This window comes from Cryptomeria japonica, chromosome 8 (assembly GCF_030272615.1).
Source record: "Cryptomeria japonica chromosome 8, Sugi_1.0, whole genome shotgun sequence".
Taxonomy (NCBI): Eukaryota; Viridiplantae; Streptophyta; class Pinopsida; order Cupressales; family Cupressaceae; genus Cryptomeria; species Cryptomeria japonica.
Window position 1 is genome coordinate 239,733,732 of NC_081412.1, and position 14,043 is coordinate 239,747,774.

Genomic DNA, 14,043 nt, shown 5'->3' on the forward strand with positions numbered 1-14,043 from the left:
ATTGCTTTTGTTAATTATCAATTTTGCATGTTAAGGTAGTATATATATTCAGATATCTGTTCTCTTCCTTGTGCCTTGTTTTTTATTGAGGGCAGGCTATCATATTTCTAGTGTTTTTGGGGGTGAGGTCCCTTGGTAGGCTTCCTTTACACATTTGGGTTAGGGTTTTCCCTTTATATTGTTTTAAAAAAGTTTTTTGTTAGAAAATAAAGTGCTGCATTTTTTAGTGTGGGAACTCCCGGCTGTTCCTAGGATGGTCAAGGGACTCAATTCTGTTTATGTGTATCAACCAGAGTTACAAGACTCTGCGAGTCTTGGCAAGACTCGCTGAGGCCAATGGCCTCTGGACTCGGACTCGGCCGAGTCTGGCCGGGTTTTGGCAGACTCGCCGAGTCCCGAGGGCTAGACTCTGCCGCACAGGCAGCAAATAAAAATTGAAAAATAAAATAAAATGGATTTGTTTAATTGAAACAAAAGGCTAATATGTTTTGAGTCTCACCTTAAAAAGGCATTTTTGTTGTTTGCAAACACAAGGAGGAGAGAAAAAGAGGGTTTTGAGCAGAAAAATAGAGGCATTGAAGAGCAGACCAGCAGGTAGATTGAAGAGGAGATTGCAATTGTTGATTGTTTGTGCAAGTTTGTAGCTTGCATTCAAACATTTAAAGGTGTTTAAAGAAGGATTTGGAAGAGGTTTCTAGCAAATTTATGCAGGTAAGTACCATTTTTTTTGTTATTTTTTTATTTTCTTACTTTCATATTTCCATTTTTTTGTACATTGGTTTTATTTTATATTGATGGAAAAAATATGAAAGTTGAAACCCTAGTTTTGTTTTTTCTTTCTATTATTTATTTTTAAGTTTAACTTAATTAGAATAAGAGACATTATGCCGATTTTTTTCATTTATAATATATTGCAGCATAATGTCTCAGCCTACCGGTAGTGGAAGTGGTGCCCAAGTTAGACATGATAAGGCTAGGAAACATGGCATCCTCGGATCAAAAAAAGGAGAAGTAACATGTATTTATTGCAAAACAAAATATAATGGGGGAGGTATTAACTAGTGGAAATATCACATTTCACAAATAGAATGCCATGATGGAAACCCATGTAAAAAAACACCCCTTGAAGCTATACATGAAGTGCAAGCTCAATTAGAGGAATTTAAAGAGAAAAAAGAATTAAAAAGGAAGCAAATGGAAGAAATGGCAGCCATTGGTGGAGAGGCTTCTTGAAATCCTCGACCTCCTTTTCCTGGATCTTGAAGTAGTGATCTGTGGTAGTGTGAGTGTGAGCATTGGGCCTCAAATTGTAGAGTTGAGCGTTCACTAATATTGTCTCCTCTGAGCCTTAGACTTCTAGGCTCTAGCTTTTATGTTGATATATGTTTTGCACTTTTGATGACATGGACTTCATATTCCATGAATTTTGTAGACATTTGACACTATCTGTATTTCTTATGTGTTATTTAGTTTAGCTTATTTCCTTTAGCTCAAGCCTAAAATTTGCATTTATACTTATGTGATGAATGTAAAATTGTGTATGTGTTCAATGTAGCTTCTATTTGATGAGATTATTGTGTCTTTGAGGTTTATTTATTAAAAAATACATGAAACAAGTTTAAAACCGCTGGTTTTTCTATTTGCCGAGTCTTGGCCGAGTTTTTGTCGAGTCCGGGTGTCGAGTTTGAGTCCGAGTCAAAAATCAGCTTGCCGAGTCCAAGCCGAGTCCGAGTCTTGTAACTATGGTATCAACCTAGCTACCTTTGAGCAGAGTATATATTTATTTTGATGTATCTTATATACATATTTACACATTGTTTACAAAGCTTTTGGAAACATGATCTTAGCTAACACGACTTTAGACAATTTTCAAAGGCAAGTGGCTTTGATACCATGAGAGCAATATAAAAAAATAGGGCTAACCAAGTTAAAGCAACTTATTGCAAATAATGGAAGCTTAAGATACACCAAAAGGAGATGAGAAGCTATTCAAAAGGGAAACTCTTAATGGGTAGAAAGCCATCATGCATTAAGAAGTGGGCAATTTGATTATGGATTTGCTCTTATATTACTCTGAGGAATTTGAAGAATAAAATGAATCTGAATAGAGGTGGGGAGCTAAGGAAATAAGATAAGGGGATCTCTATATGTGGAGGAGGAAAAGTAGGAAAGGAACTCCATCTTGACCATGATCAACTTGCCAAAGTTGTGTGCCTAGTTCCCTAATCCTATGTGTGAGGGTTTGCGTTTGTGTTAGGTTGCAAAGAAGTTTTATGAAATTCAATTCCAAGATTTCTTTATAAAAGGAAAACAAAAATTGTAAAACAAAAAAGTGACACCTCACATATTTCCTTATCATGTGACTTAAAAATTTATATGAGAATAAAGTCACTAACTTAAATTGTATGGTTAACTCTAGATAAAGGTTAACCTTCTACCAATCTTGCGTACTTTCAGCTCGCACACAATATGGCTTAGTCATAGGGTTCAACAAACTTCAAACATGAAGTTCAAATTTCGTCGAATATTCAATGGTCACAAAAAATTCGTTGAAATTTGCGAACAAATTTGCATAAAAATCTAGCAGTGGCTAGGGCACAAAGGGCAATGGTTATATTTGCAGATGTGATGCCGTAAACAAAGGGTAGTTTAATTATGCAAATTGCGATTCAAATAGAGAGTTTCATCTTCGTGAAAATCGATGCAGCCTTGCATTTCGACTTTCACTAGCAATGCCTTGCAACTTCAACGTGAGCTTAGAACTTCGACGTGATTGCAACTCAATTTTTGTAGGATTTTTTTAGTTTTTTTGGTTTTTTGTATTCTATGAAAATTTAAAAAGATTTCTTAAAGGTTTCTTTGTTTTGTTTTTTAATTCTAAAATAAATTAAAAATACGTTTTTAAAATTTGTTTTTTAATCTAAATATTGACTTATATGCCGATAAAAAGTTTAAATTTTATTTTATTTAGATTAATTTTTAATTAAAAAATATTAAAAAATATGTGATTTAAATTTAGGATACAAGAAATGCTTTTTTAAGGTTTCTTTGCTTTGTTTTTTTAATTATAAAAATTTCAAAATACATTTTTATAGTTTGTATTTTTTAATTTAAATATTAACATAGAAGTCAATAAAAAGTTAAAATTTAATATTTTTTATATTAAATTTTTATTGTTTATATTTAAAAAAGCTTAATTTATATAAAGGCAAATTTAATGCCGATTCTTTTTTTCGATTTTTTTACCCTTGCAGAACTTCATCCAAATTTTATTTTTGCTATACTTGAAGTCAAATTCGAATCTTGTGACTTAACAATATGGTATTCTATAGATGCCCTCAATTGGCTTCATTTGAGGCATGCAGTACATGCCACAAACTCCTTTTGATTTGGTTTTTGAGACATCACATGCCAAAGAGAAGTTGGACAAGAAGTCAAGATTGAACGATTTATCTAAAAGGTGAAACAAATTCTTTTAAGGGGTGTAGGAGTAGCTGAAAAATTGCAAGACAATTCTAGAGGGAGGCATTGCCAATATTAGGGTTGAAGGCCCATAGTTTTGGAGATCCTTAGAAAATTGGTAATTTGTTTGGATGATCTCCAATATTTCGCCCCAAAAATCTATGTTTTTTCCAATTAATCAGTCAACCATTTTGGTCAATGAAATATAATTTAATTGGGAATAACTGTTGAATAAGTTGTCTTTTTTGTTTGTTTGTTACGCTAGTGGTATCCCCGCGACCTAGCACAATGCCCATCCCGCCTTGCCTTGGGCTTACTTATTGCCAAGTTGGGGTCAAGAAGGGGCGAGATGAGGCGAGACTAGTCCACTGGGGATGTACCAAGCCGCCTGCAAGCCGGGTGGATCGGGTGAGTTTGGGCCCCGGAGTCGAACCTGAGACCAATGGAGAGCAAACCCACGGCCCAAGCCAACTCCGCTACCCGTGCGAGCTTTTGTTGATTAAGTTGTCATGTTTTGGGGATTTAAATTTTTTTTGCGATCAATCATGATTAAAGCTTGATCTTTGTCCATAAAATCTTCATTGCAGTCCAATCCTGTTCATATTCACACCATTCTTTTTAACTTTTTTTAAGCAATTTTGGCAATTTGAAAAGAATGGATTAGTACAACCCAGCTTAACTTTAACCCAATTTTTTCCAATTAATTGACAAAGTTTTTATCATTTTTATTCCCTAGAAAGATTTTTGCTAGCATGGGTTGAATATTGGCTCAATGGCGAGGACATGGTATGGATGTATCTTTCCAAGAAGTGCTGCAAGTTGAAATCTAAAAAAACTTAATCAACTTTTTGTTACGATTGTTTGAAAATACTTCATTAATTTGATGATAAACCTTTCATGCTTGACTACATCCCTGCATGTAGATGCATTTACTCATAATGTGGAAAAATTTGTATTGTTTCTGAAAACCAAACCAGAAATACTGAGAGGGGAGGGGGGGGGTCGGGGTTGGAGTGGGGGGTATCAGTATTTCAAGTACTTTTAAGTTTTAACAAATTTAGCCAATTGAAAAGAGTAGAACAAATAATCACAAAGATGACACAAAATTTATCTTGTGGAAAACCCTTTCAGGTGAGAAAACCACGGTACAAAGAGCTTCCATTAAAAACTGGGCAACAACCCAAGATTACAAAAGTGAGCTCCAGCTCACATATGGAGCACCAACTCTTTTCGAAGCACCAACTCTGATTCTCAAAGGCACCAACCTCAAACTGAGCACCAACTCAAATATTCTCTGATCCTGATAATGTAAGAATTTTTTTCCACTCCAATCTCACCCTCCTTTTTCATCCAGCTCCTTCAGATTCAGCAACCCACAGAAATTCAAAATCAAACTATATATAAAAATATGTCAGCCAAGCACAGAAACAAAAGTGGTTGCATCATTCATGACCTTAGTCATTAATAGCATAAACTCAGAGCACCTCCAACTCACATACATCACACTCAGAAGACTTGTGTGCAATAAAAAACTTTTTCTTACTTCTTTGCAAAAAGCCCCACTTCAACATCAAAAGATCAGCATCACAAACTCTGTATACAAAATCCTAACTAAAAATAGTTTTTAAAAATCACTGAAGAACACTTCATGCCCCTGACCAAGATCGCACACAATTTCTTTATCATCGCACACAATTTCTTTATCAAAACAGAATATTCATAGCAGCTAAAACCCGACTGTTTCTAACTTGAAAATATTTCCAGCTGCCTCACACTCATTCACGCGATATCCATCACACACCCATACAAACTATTCTCATTTTCTTAATTCAAACACATCTCAAAAAAGATTATCTCATACAGCCCAATATCCTTATTGATTTGCTGAATGAAAAATGCCACACCTTGATTTGCATTGCACACTAAAAGCAAAAACAATATTACTTCAGAAAATGCACAGCCAAGAAAAATATTCGTGGAAATTTTAACGGCTGATATAATTATGCGGAGAGCCATGTTGCAATATATTACTGTGTGGAACCGAGCACATGACTTTAAAAAAAAAAACGACTACACTTCCATCCTTTCATCCACACACCTTACAGATTGAAAAGCACCGAAAAATTAAAGACAGCAAACTACGAAGTTGCTTTCCAGAAAAAACACGTAGCTCTTCCCCTTGTTCGAATACCAAAAATGTCTGAGACATAAAAATGTTCCTTACAGAACTTCGTTGCAGGGAATATAAAAATTGAGCTCATAACATTTCTTGTTCTGACCACACTTGAAACACACCATACACATGGCGGCAATAAATAAAACCTCAGCTGAAGAAACACAGAATACAAAATCGTATTCATAAAACAAAAACCGATATTTTAACTTAGGCGTCATAATCACTCAGAATGATGAACTCCACGACATTATTCTCTGATCATTCCAAAAATGGCACACATACAACACATTTTCTTCCAGAATTTACATTATCTTTTCAATTTAGAAATATTGATTGATGATGTGGCATAAAATCTGAATCAGCAGCTGACAAATGAACAGGTAGGCACACAAGCAGGTGAAGCTAACAGCCAAGCAGACAAGTAGGCACCTCAAGCTCGTCAAGCTGTACAATACTCTGACAGATAAACAATCTTGACATCAATGACAATATGCTCAACAGTTTGAACCATCCATGCTTTGATGAGAAGGGAGGGGAGATACAAATATTTCTATCATTTGAAGACTTGGTACTTGAAAACTGCAAAGAAATTGAAGAAGACACCATTCATTAGCACAAGATAAGGCCAATGTCTGTCCATGTATAAACTGGAGGAGCAATCTCCTCATCTTCTTCCTTTTTGAGATTTTTTGAACCAAAAATCTTTCCACATGGGAGGTACAATCGAGGAGGATTTATGTAAATAGTTTGTATGTGGTATGCTGTACATAATTCTCCAGGCAGAGTGAATAAGATCAAATTCTTGTATCTGGGTTAAACACAATTATTTTGTCTCGTACGCTTTGATGTCTTGGTTCAACAACCCTCCTCCAAGTTGTGATTTTCAACATCCTTTCACTCAAAAATCATTAAATGGAGTTAATTCCTTGAGCTCAACATAAAGATCAGGCAAAGAGAATCATAGAGAAAAGAGTGTTGAGGAGTGGAGGGACAAGAATTATTATGTTTTAAGTGGAAAAAATCCACTTATTCTTACTCATTTATGGGCCATAACCCCATTGTTTACTACACAATTAAGCTTGAATCAAGCCATAAGGCCCCACCTCTATATTGGATTTTTCTCCATGCTTGATTTCCTTAGGGTAAGTATGGGTTGTCATGTGTGAATGGTCTTTGGTAATAATTTCATCTCTAGATTTGCTATTATCCATGCAATTTGGAAGTAATTTCGATGCTATTTTAGAACTTCTCTGCACACTTCTAGAATTAGCTTATAGCAATCTTCCAAAATTTTAAAGTTGGCTACTTAGGTCTTTTGAGCTAATTTCACAGGCTACCTTTGCCATGGGTATTGTCTCCGGCCCTATATCTATAATGTCCCCATTTTGAATTTTTCTTGTAGTGCAGTTGGTGCTGGCTTTCTAGGTTGGTGTCAGCATGATCAAAGGAGTATTTCGATGTTGCAAGGGTGTTCAAACAGATCAATGGAGATGAATGGCACTTTCTGGAGCGATTTCGGACTTGCCTATGCTTTTTTTAGTAAGTTACTTTTTTAATAGTACTATTTTAGGGAACTAGTCTCAGTCGCAGCTTTTTCCTCAGCTTTAGCTTACAAAGTCTTCAATTTCAGGACTTGGCGAATTTCCTAAGGTTGAGAAATAATATTTATTATTTCAATTAATATTTTTAATAAAGTGTCTCTATTGCTTAAGTGAAACAAAGTGGGGATGTCAACATAAGGAAGTGAAAATAAAATAAATATTTAAATGATATTTTATGAGCAAAAAGGTGAATGTCCACTTGACAAGAGATAAGTGAATTATTTAGAAAGGGCAAAGATTTTTATTGTATTATTTTCTGAGTTGCCTCATTGAGACTATATAATAGAGTTTTGGCTCTCATTTTGATATGTTGAAGATTATGTTATTTTCTTTGGAAATCATTGGGGTTTAAGGATTGTTTGTTTCATCTTTTTGGAGGACGGAAACCCTTATGAAGGAGATCAACTACGGTGGTGCAAGATCCACCTCAGTTAATGCTGTGGGATTCGTGTTGAATATTTTTGGTATTTCAAGTTTCATCAGGTTTACAATTATGGTTATGTGAATTTTTCTTGATATATGTGCTTGTGTTCTTTATTGAGAATATTATTATTTTGTTGCTCTAAATTACTTTGTGACTATTTTCATGGAGGCGTGAGACTTCTTATTAGCCAGGCATTATTTACCTTGGACTTAGCGCAGATTTGGTAAATATTGAAATATTTTCAGTTAATTGAATAAGACAAGATTGAAGAGAAATCCGCCAGGAATTGTGGAATTATTGTTTAATTGTGAGCATGAGAATTAATTACTAATGTTGGCACTATTGGCTAGAGTGAGTCGACTCTTTTGGTAGCACTTTAGATCTATCCTTGATTAAAGATTAAGGTGTGGAAAGTCAAGAGAAGTCAGGTGGGTTTGCTAGAGATTATTTAGAACAACACAAGGCTGCTGCAGCTATCAAGCAATATTGTTGGTGAATTGCAAGCCTCAATATTTGTCTTTTTTGAGTCCTAGAAATAAAAAATTCATTCTGTTCACTTAAGACAATGAGAAAAGGACAAAGCTTGGCATATTCCTAAGAAGGGAATTTCTATTGAGAAGAAAGTAGGTTGTGGCAGGGAAGATGGAAAAAGACAAAACTATGAGTTGTGGTAAAAGATGAATTCAGATATGACAAAATCGTTGCCAACGCAAAAGACCAACCTTGAGACGTATTAGCAACTTAAGGTTAAAATATTAGTAAATGCTTTGCTTATTAGGTGGTGACGTGTAGTAGCAAGGATTTGATTACACTTAAGACAATTATAGAGAGGAGAAATCATAGAAAAACAAGCATTTGAGTTATGGATCAATTAGTCCTTGCTGTGTGCTTCAATTCTACTTGATGTTTTGTGTTTGAATATTAAGTAGGCGAATAATATTATGACCAAACTTATGGCAGTAATTGCATTTAACACTTTTCTTCTTCAAGCCTTCTGATGACAGAGCAAAGGGTTTTTGTTGTGAAGATTGAAATTTGCCTATATCCTTATGAAAGGATTTGGCTGTGAAAGCTTGTTCTGTAGAGGATGAGCTGGTATTGTTGTCGAATTGTTGCTTCCATCGATCCTGCTGCAGAAGTTTAGTGCAAAGATGAGCAAACTTGAGATCAACATCGGTTGATGTGATGTTGATGGTTTCGATAAAATGCTCATAGGACTTTGGTAAACTCTTCAATGTGATAACTACCATGTCCTCCATGTTCCGACTGATGGCTTCTAACTGATCACGATTGTCTTTGATCCGATTGAGATGCTCCTGAAGGGATTTTTTGCTCATCCATGATCATAGAGAAGAGCATATTTTTTAGAAAGAAGGCTCTACTCTTATCAGACGTCTCATGTAGTGTCTTGAGATGCTCCCATATCTCGACAACTGTTTTGCCGGTAGGTATCTGAGGAAGCTGATCATCGGTCACCGAGAGCTTGATGAGCATGATAGCTTCACAATTTTGCTCATCAAACTTGGTTTGATTAAGATTGGCTGTAGAGGGACGGGTGGCCTTTTCAAGAACCAACTAATTGATGACACGATACTCAAAAATTGTGAGCTTCTGTATTTTCCAAGTATTGTAGTTTCTACCGTTGAATTTCTGACGCCCCTCAAGTGGAATATTCGTCAAAGATTGCATCACAAAAACTTGAGGTCAAAGCTAGTTGTCCGAATGATGGCACCAATATCGAGGTAGGAGACTCTCAATGTGTGAAATCCCGTAAACGTGATGCATGCAAGAAACTGAGGTGGAAAGCTTGACATGAAGGTCGAGGCAGAACATAAAATGTCCGAGCATGGATCCCAATGCAGTAATTTCAGAGGACCCGGAAGAATCCGAGAGATACCCAAAGAAGTTTTTGAAAAACCCAGAAAAACCCCAAATTTTTTTTTTGAGAATGGTTTTTTTGAAAAAACCCTAGCCGTAGAAAAAATATTGAGGGTTCAGGAAAAAACCCTAGACGACTTGCAAGAATTGAGAAAATCGCAAAAACTAGAAAGAAAACTCCTTATGTTGCCGTTGGAAAAAAACTAGATTGTGATTTTTTTTTTGTAGATCAGAAAAATCGCGAAGAAAGGTGGTAGTCGCGGCAAAAAAGACCCTCAAACACGTAGAAAAAAACATAGAGGCTAGATGGACATCGTGCGGGAAAACCACGAGTGGCAAAAAAAATCGCGATGGCACGAATAGTGACATGAAATAGCAGATCACGATGTCAAAAATTGTCGTGCAGAAGAAAAATAATGCAAATATGGCCGTTGGGAGCCACAAAAACGACAAATGCAGCCAAAAAACCTACAAAGATAGGTCGTGACGCGAAAAAGAAATTCGCGGGTCGCGAGCAAAGCCGGAAAACAAGTCGCAGGTCATAGAGAAGATGACTGGGTAAATGCGCGATTTGTAGAAAAATGGAAAGATCTCATGCGAATAAGAAAATCGCGAATTACAGATCCAAAAAATTGCAATTACACACCATGAAAAAAAAGACGCAGCTATTGAAACCCTTGACAGCGAAAAAAATCTACGAAGGCTGCGCTGACTGAAGCTAGAAAAAGGACCGAAAAAATTCAACCTTGTGAAAAACTTTTCAAAATTTTCTTTCAAAATTTTTGGCAATTTTTTTTGTGATCCGGCTCTGATACCATATTACGCAACTAATTGGTAAAAAATTGAATAAATAAATGAATGATCAAACGATCATTTATCGAGTTACAAGATCGATGTTTCCATTATGAAACACTCGATAACAGAAGCAAAATTAGAAACATGTCATATTTACAATAGAATACAAAATTGACCATTAAATAATAAATAACTAAGATATTATTCTAATAAATAAGACATTTGTTGGAGGTCAAATCTCTTTTACCCAGTCGTATAGCTGCCTTCTTCTTGGACGTGATGCCTTATTGTGCAGACTGTGGAAAATATCGACATTGGGAGTCTATCATTGTTGGTAGAGACAGAAGGGCTTTGAATGCCAAGGTTATTTGAGATTTATCTTTGGACTTCTATTTCTGTGTAGGAGATTCAAGGGCTTCAGCAAAATTTATTTGGTGTGATTAGTGTGCTGTTTGAAGATTCCCTGAGGGGGTACATGTTGCAGATGCAGAAGCTTGGATTTTGTTAGGATTGTCAAATACCTTGCCTGAGTATGTAATATGTGTGACTATATCAGAAATCATAATCTGTTGTTACTAATATTCATGTCAGAATTTAAGATCTTGCTTAGCGACCAGCTGTTGCAAATTAAGTACTATTCTTACATCTGTTTGCATGGGAAAAAAGATAAAATTGTTTATTGTTCACTCAAAGCATGTTTTTGTTAGCTTTGTTTTGTCATTGATGTTAAGCAGAGGTATGCAGTTTCAGTTTGGAAGTTGCCATGTGTGCCCAGGCACGTGTTTCAGATTTGAGATTTGACTTCTGGTCAGAGATTGCCAAGTGTGCTGTAAATTAATATTCTATCCTTATATATGGCCTTAGTAAACGCATTCTTTTTTCCTTCTGGCTGATAATGTACTCTGTGAAGTTGACAGGTGTTTGAATTGCTCTCATTTTATTCTTCTGACTGCAGTCGTTTTGGAATTCTGTGAATTCTGGGTTTAGTTGGGCTACCGAATTTGACAGCACACTTGAACTTTTTGGCAGAACTGGACAACGCTATTCTTTGCACTGCCCATATGGGTGTCAGTTACAAGTCTGCTATCTTTGCCATGTTTGTATTTATACAACTTTCAGTCTGGTTGAAGTAGCTGCATGAATATATTTTTATCGAAGCTTGTTGGTGTTTGGTGAAGTTTTAAAAAGCGCATTGCTGGCAGAGTCGCAAAAAAATTAATTCTTTAAAAATTTCATGTCGTATTTGTGGGATGAGATAATAATTTTCTTGACTGCCTTCTTCATAATTTCTGTTTCATTCTTCGGGTCGAGTTTTTATCTTACGTATGAAATTGATTTGAAGTTGTTCTTAAGTAATGTAGGGTGTGTATTCATTTTGTGCGATGAATATGTCTCAGTCTGGAAGGCGACAAAAGACCAAGTGGGTGTCTGAAAAATTCGGAGTATCATAACGTATGGTAGTAAGGGAACACATGGTTCATTTAAGAAAAAAAATGGAATCTGTCATTCGCAAAAAATAGAGTGTAGTGTATTTTTCAGTGTTGGTAATTTCTGAAGAGCCGTTTTCTTGGTGTCAATCTGTGACTGTCAATTTTTGTAATCAGAGCAGTTATGGGTGAAAGGATTGATCTTTTTTGCATTTTGTTTTGAAGTGTTTTTTCTGGTATTCGAATTTTTTTTTGAATGAAGTTGAGTATCTAAAAAGTGGTTCGATGATAATCTACTGGTAGTTTTTTTTTGGTGTTGATTTTGAGCAGCAGTCCTTCTACAGAAAAAATATTCTGTGTGATTGAAACAGAAGTATGAGAGAGCATGTCCTCTTGTTCTAAATGAAGTTCGAACCTGAGTGACTGATTTTCTTTTGTATGGCAGGATGATCTCTGAATCTTTTATTCTCTCAGTTGGAATTCGCCTGTTCAGTGAAAGATGATAAATATGACTGTAATTCATGCTGTCAGAATTTTCAATTTGCATTAGAGAGAGTATATCTTTTGTAGCAATCAAGTTTGGGAATGTTGGAAGTTTCAGTGTCATGAAGTGTTGACTTTGGTTTACTGTAGATGAGGTTTATCCTAGAGTTTTATACACAGCAGTATAAAACAGAGAAGTTTATCTGTTCGCTGTTTTAAAATTTCTGTATATTTAAGAGGTTGGAGCCCTTTAGAAAGTATTTGATATTCTGTAATCAGAAGTTGGTGCTTCTATTGAAAAAGAGGTCGAAGCCTCAGTTAGTCAGAGTAGGTGCTCTATATTGTAATTGGGTTGTTGCCCACTTATTTGCAGATCAGTAAACTGTGGTTTTTACCCTAAAGGGTTTTCCACGTGATAAAATTTGTGTCCTTGTCTCTCTGGTTATCTTGTTCTCAGTTTGTTTGTTCAAAAGTCTCTAATTTTTAAAATACTGATTCACTCCCTTCCCCTCAGTATTTTCTGTTTGTCTCAGTTTCTTCATTTCTGAGTCAAGGAAATTGCTCAAATACTTATCTCACCAATATCATTGCTAATGCAAGCTTCCCAAACAAACAATACTGCATAACAACTCAGTAATTTCGTGAATCAGCTTAAAGGCAAACTGTTTGACAAAATACCAGCTGAATGCAAACTTCCCAAACAAACAATATTGTATTGCAACTCAGAGTAATTTGTGATAAAGGCAATCTGTTTGACAAAATACGAGCTGAATGTTGGGAAAAGAATTGCAAAAAATTAGTGTCAACTAGGGTGGCGTACTACAATATTTACATCCAACAAGCAAATTGTTTTCTACAATGTGTGCTTGTAAACTTCAATGTTCTAATCTGATTATCAATTGATCTTGTTCAATTGAATTGTATCAGTATCAACTCTCTAGTTTGTGCTTGAGGTGAAGGTAGTAGAACTTAAATTAAGTTGCTCATTTGCTTTTAAGACAGTCTATTGTACTCTCGGAGCACATCAGTTCAATCATATTCAATTCAATTTTGGTGACCATCTTGCGAAGTGAGTCTTACAATGCGATTATCTTCCATCTCTCATAGAAGTAGAAGCAAAATGTATTTAAACTTTATGCAATTAATAATTTTCTTTCAAAACTTAAATACAAATCTAGAGCACAATAAGTGGTAAAATTTCAAAAAACAAAATTTAGCAGACTAGATTATAAAAAATTACATTATAATGCAACCTTCGTTGGATTAATTCTACTGGAAGAAAAGAGATCCTCCTTCCTATTATATGTTTGCAATGATTTTTTATTTTGTTAATAATCCTTTCATCTGCTATGCGATGTAGTAAAATCTTTTATGTCCTCTTGATCACTACTGACTGACCTTTTATGGAAGCTTGAGGTGTTGAAGTATTATGCAATTGGATGTAAAAAGCTACAAAATTATTGTTGCTGCCTATTGTTAATGATGTCTGATAAAGGATGATGTTTGGTCTGCTTGCCCTGATAGAGCACTTTCGTTATTTTTTCTTTCATATGTATTTGATTGGGGGCATGCTTTCTATAGTTTATCCCCAGTTAGTATATGCTTTATTTCTAGGATGGTTTTTTAGGGCCGGTTATTTGCTATTGTATGTTCTAGTTCCATTGATCTATTTTTTGGTCATTTGTGGATTTACTAAGATACATTGTATTTAATGAATTCAAAAAAAAGGGATGTTTGCACAGACTTCTGCCCCTTGCACTCTTAGTGGTCCTTAGTCAAAATTTATTTGCCTAATTG

The 14,043-nt window shown here is 35.3% G+C and overlaps 1 protein-coding gene across 1 annotated transcript in view; it reads left to right on the plus strand.

The window, feature by feature from the left end:
* Nucleotides 1-14,043, plus strand: part of LOC131033218 (uncharacterized) — a 149,616-nt gene that overhangs the window by 29,227 nt on the left and 106,346 nt on the right. The window lies entirely within an intron of this gene.